Here is a 6,133-nt window from a genome sequence, read left to right on the forward strand (position 1 = left end):
CTTGTTGCACTTCTGGGTGCAGTTCCATGTACCCCTGATTAATGGGCCCTCGGAATAGCTGAGATGAGGAGAGTCCTATCCAGGGTGAACCCACACAAGGTGGCGGAACCAGACAGCATACCTGGTTAAGTACTAAAGGACTGTGCAGACCAATTGATCGAGATGTTCTCGGACACCTTCAACACCTCTCTGCAGCAGTCCATTGTTCTTGCAGGGTCCAAGACAGCCACCATCATCCCAGTACCCAACAGGGTGACAATAACAGGCCTCAATCACTACTGCCCTGTGGCACTGACCTCCGTCATTATGAAATGTTTCAAGTGTATGATGATGCAGTGCATCAGAGGACACCTCCCAGGGATGCTGGATCAATTACAATTTGCCTATAGAAGAAACAGTTCCACTGGTGATGCTATAGCCTTGTCGCTTCACTCCGACCTAGCTCACCTGGAGAATGACGACTCATATGTCAGGCTATTGTTCATTAACTTCAGCTCAGGGATTAATATGATCATTCCCAGAGACTGGTGGAGAAACTGTCCTTGCTGGGACTCAACACCTCTCTCCATTACTGGATCCTGAACTTCCTAATGGAAAGACCACAGTTTGTTCGGGTTAGTAACAGAATGTCAACACCAGATCCAGCTCCAACTGTGTCATCAAGTTCACAGATGACACAACAGTAGTTGGGGTCATCAACAACCTGCCTGTAGTGCGAGTCGCACTACAGAGAAGAGGTGGAAAATCTCGTGAAATGGTGCACAAGTAACAAACCTAAGTCTCAACATGGACAAGATGAAGGAGATGATCGTAGATTTCAGGAGGACTAGGAACGACCACCCTCAACTACACATCTCCAACTCTGTAGTAGAGAATCAGAATTTATTGTCATGAACAAGTCATGAAATTCGGTGTTTTATGGCAGCATCATAGTGTAAACATTCATATTATAACCATCTAAATAAATTATCATAAAATAATAACAGTAGTGCATGAAAGGTAAGGCAGTGTTTTTGGTTCATTGATTATTCAGGAATCTGATGGCAGTGGGGAAGAAGCAATCCTTGTGCAGCTGAGTGCTCGTCTTCAGAGAGAATGGAGAACAGCAAATTCCTTGGAGTTCACTTAACTGGTGACCTATCATGGACACTTAACATCTCCACCCTTGTCAGGAATGCACAACAGCGACTGAACTTGTTGAGAAGACTGAAGCGTACAAGGCTTCCGGCCACCATTATGTCAACCTTCTATAGCATCCTGGCTGGCTGTATCACCATATATTACAGTTGCTGCAGAGAAATGGATCAGAGGTCAATCCACAGGACCATAAGAGTGGCAGAGTCGATTGCTGGAGTCTCCCTTCACCCCCTCCCCCCAAATCAATGTGATCTACCAAGATCATTGTCTGAAGAGGGTGCACAAAATCATTGAGGACCCCTTGCACTCCACACACAGCATCTTTCAGCTGCTTATGTTGGGAAAGAGATACAGGATATCAGAACCAGCACCACCAGGCTGAGGAACAGTTTCTCCCCATAGGCAGTGAGAACATTGAAAGACCAAAGGAAGTGCACATACTAACATTCTGAGACTCTCATTTGTACAAAACAATATTTAGCTATAATACTTTTCCTGTATTCTGCATGTGTGTTATGTCTGGTTGCATGTCTGCATGCTTTTGTACCAAGGACTGGAGAATGTTATTTCGTCGGGTTGAACTTGTACAATCTGATGATAGTAAACTTGACTTGACCTGACTGGAGGGGGTCAGGTCAAATGTGCAGGAAATAGAGAAGATGCTGTTAAGCGATAAGTTGACAGCAGTAGAGAGGTGGCCATGTTTTTTGAAGGAGGAGGACATCGCGAATGTTCTTGAATAGAAAATGAGATTCTCTGAGCAGATTTTAGATACATTTAGACATACAGCACACATCCTCATGGTCTCCAAATACATAAATTATCCTACAAAGCCTTTACATTTTTGAAACCAGAGTACCCAGAGGAAACCCATGCAGACACAGGGAGACAGTGCCGGATTCAAGACCAGATTGTTAGTGCTGTAATCATGTTGCACTTACCACGACACTAACTTAACCGACCTTACCATTTCTATTATTGCATCTCTTGAGTACTAAATTATTCTGAAAAATTCATTTAATCAAAATTTTTATCTTTATTTGAATTTGTTCTCTTTCTCTTCCAATTATTTCTCATCCCTGATTTGGCAATGGGTTTCCCCTATTTTGGATAATCCTATGAATTGATAAGCCCATTCATTCACAATTGTTGGGATCTGGATATCAGAGATTCATGAACATTCCAGCCTGCAATGGAATATATCAAGGGGCCAGAATGAGTATCTTTGTTTTTCATAAAAATATATTTGTTTTTTTCATGTTGCTCATCTTGCCTTTAAAAATGTTATGTCGATCTGATAATAGATTTAAGCATGACATCCAAAATGAGTCCTCCATCAGCGACATTTTTTTTAAGCTATAGAACCTGCTCCAGATATATTTGTTGTACTAAAGTAGTAGAAATAAATCAACTGCAACAATATATGAGATTGGTTTTCATTTTTTGCTTGGAATGCAATAAATTAACCTCCTAAATTGGACAATTTTCTAACCAGGAAAGTGATGCAGTTAGATCCAACTTGCTGAACACTGAATTAAAAAAAAAAATCAGTAAGAAATTGAATCTTTCCAAGGAAACAAAAAGCTGTAAAACTATTAAGTATTCTCTGTGATCAATCTTTGAGAGGTCAGGATGGTGAGCAAAGCAGTTACGGTGACACAATTACAGCGCCAGTGACCCCAGGTTGGAATTAAATGCTGTTTATAAGAAGTTTGTATGTTATCCATATGTCTGCCTGGGCTTTCTCTGAGTGCTCTAGTTTCGTCCTATCCTCCAAAATGTATGGGCTTGTAAGTTAATTGGGTGGCATTGGTTCAAATTACTGGAATCAGTTTCTAAAGTGTTGTGAATAAAATTTAAAATAAAAAATAAAACTTTAATTTATCTCTCCAGGTGGACAAAAAATATTCTTCCAAAGAAAATCAGTAAATTTCCAAAGTGCAGATTGCAATTCCTTATATTTCCAATCATTAATCGAAAACCGGAAACTCATTGATTACTTTATCTCAAATACATTTGTAGAACCTTGTGGTACACAATTATATGTTGTGTTTGATTAAATGACAGAACTTCAAATATGATCTGATGGTGGTTAAAAAGCTTCAAAGCATCTGAAAATATAGCAAATACTATTTAAGTTCTAATCCAGTTTTTCATGCAATATTCTTTGCAAAATATCTACTTATCATAATTAGTGTCAAAACTGTAATCTATATGTTATTTAACAAAAGACTGATAAACAAGATGAGATAACTGTTGTGTTAAATGAATAGCCCAAATTTTTCATGTGGCCCAATTACTCTTTCCTTCATGGGAATAATTAAACAAAAAAAATCATGATAATTATAAAAGGACTTGGTCATTGTTGTGCAAAAAGTTTTTGCCTGAAAAAGAAATCACAGAGGGAAAATATTGAAAATAGTTTGTCTGAATGGCAAGCAGCAGGAAAAGGAACAGGATGAGAAGAAACTAAAAAGCTCCTTGAAAGTTATAATACATATAGACAAGGTGGTGAAGAAGGCCACACTTGGAGAGCTGCATACAGTTCTGTCACCTTATTACAGGAAGGATGTAGCAGCATTTGAGAGGGTGCAGAAGAGACTTACCAGGATACTGCCTAGACTGGAGAACATGACTTGTGAACCAAGGTTAACCGAGCTAAGGCTTCACTCTTTGGAGTGACAAAGGATGAAATGAGGCTTAATAGAGGTGTATAAGATTGAGAGGCATGGATAAGGTGAACAGCCAGCACCTTGACAATAGAAGTACCAGAAGACATCTGTCTAAGGCGAGTGGAAATAAGTTCAGTGCGAGATATCAGAGTTTTTTTTTTTAAAACACACACAGAGTGGTAAATGCCTGGATTTCATTGCCAGGGTGATGGGGTTTGCTAGTACAATAGCGACATTTAAAAGATAGGCATATGGATGTTAGAAAAATAGAAGACTTTGAGGAAGAAAGGGTTAGATTGTTGTATAGGATTATATAATGACAACATCATGGACCAAAGGACTTTTTTCTGTGCTATGATGTTCTATATTATATTCAAAGCTGTCAATTCTGCTGTAGATCATCCATCTGTTATTTTTGCTCATGTTTCCCCTCTCCTTTTGTACAACCTGACCTGTTGGGCATGTCTCATAGGCTTGCTATTAGCAATGCATAATGTAGACACACAAGCATCATCACCCACTAACTGCTCCATTAACCATTTTGATGTCTCCCTCATCAAAGGTATTCCCATCCATCCCTCCTACTACCTTGACAGCAACTTCAAATTACTTTTTTAATCTCTCTTTTCCCAGTTCTTGTGAATGTTTACTAATACAAAACATCACACTGATTGGGCGTCTTGGATGCTCTAGTCTGCTAGAAGTACTTTGGATTGAAAAGGCCTCCATATAATCTGTATTAGATGCCAACTCCAATGAAATGAGGTTAATTAAAAAGGGTTTGATAGTGCAGACGTGCAGATATTTCAAGCAGTGTGAGAGTATAGAACCAGAGAGCACAGCCACAATGATATGAGGAGAAATTTCTTAAGGCCTTGGGCACTGAAGGGTTCCAAATCATGTTGGAGGTTTGGATCTGGAGTTTGCATTGCCGATGGATCGAATGGGAGTCTGTGCGGCCACAGTCTGTGAGAGTTGCTGGAAGTGAATACATGACATGCAATGACTCCAAATGGACTCCCTTTTAATTCTCTTTCTCTCTTAATGCAACTCTTTGTCTGCCTTACAGCAGGTGAAAGGCAATTTGGTGCAATATCACATTTTGTACTATCACCTGGTTGTTCCATCACACCACAATCGACAGCCTGGGCACTGACTGCTGAGATATACAAATCCTCAAACCTTTTATTGGTTAATTTCTTTTCCATTTTCTCCTTTGTTCCTGTTAGTTTGGGTGTGTGAATGTGGATGTCCAATAATGTTTACATGTATGACTGCCCCTAAACGGACTAGTATATATAGAAAGAGCCACAGAGCTTAGAAGCTACTTAAAGGAATAAGACACAATTACGATTCCATTGCTGATTCCCTTGGCTGTGTTGTAGGTATCCTGTCTGTTGAGTGTGAGTGTGAGGTAGGAAGGGAGGTAAAATTACTTGAATTTAGCGGGTTATTTTTGTGCATGGCTATAATTGTACTTGTAAATATATGAATATGGAAACTGTTTAAGTTTGAGTTTGAAAATTTTTAAAATATTCAAAAAATAAAGGAATCTTGAATCTTGATCTTGAAACTTGAATCTTGAACAAGCTCTTTGGCCCAACTCACCCATACTGACCAAAATGGCATTCTTGGTTTGTCTCATTTGGTTTATATCCTTGTTCACCCTCACTATCAACATGTCTGTCCTTGCGTCTTTTAACATCAAAATGGTGCCTGCTTATACAATTTCCTGTGGTCCACAGGAAGTGGATGCCTATGAGATCCCTCTCAAAGCTCTACTCTCTCTCCCTCATTCTAGTTTGAGAATTGACTATGCTAGACATTTGATTATATGGATTTGACCATAAACCTGAACACATTCACATGGGATTAAAATGCAAATAGGGAAGTATGCAGGTCCTGGAAAGCTGAAGTATCAAACATTATGTTGGACGAACTCAATGAGTCAGACAGTATCCATGAAAGGGAATAGATGGTTATATTTGAGCTATAACATTGAATATCTATTGCCTTTCATAGATGATGTTGACCCCCTGAGTTCCTCCAGCATTTTGCTAGTTGTCCCTTTGTGATAGTACAGATTCTATCACCAATGTGTATATGTACAGATGGTAGTGTAGGATGACTGTGATTGGCTGAGAGTGTAGCCACACCTACTGGCAAGTCTTAAAGGATTGCTCCTAGCCAGACCAGGTCATTCTGAACTGGTCGACCTACCTGTGATATGCTCCAGTCTTTTAGTTAATAAAAACCTTGGTTTGGATCAACTAGTCTTTGGTTCTTTCGACGCACACTACACCCTTGTATTTCAAGACATAAAT

The sequence above is a fragment of the Narcine bancroftii genome, chromosome 1, assembly GCF_036971445.1.
Source record: "Narcine bancroftii isolate sNarBan1 chromosome 1, sNarBan1.hap1, whole genome shotgun sequence".
Lineage (NCBI taxonomy): Eukaryota > Metazoa > Chordata > Chondrichthyes > Torpediniformes > Narcinidae > Narcine > Narcine bancroftii.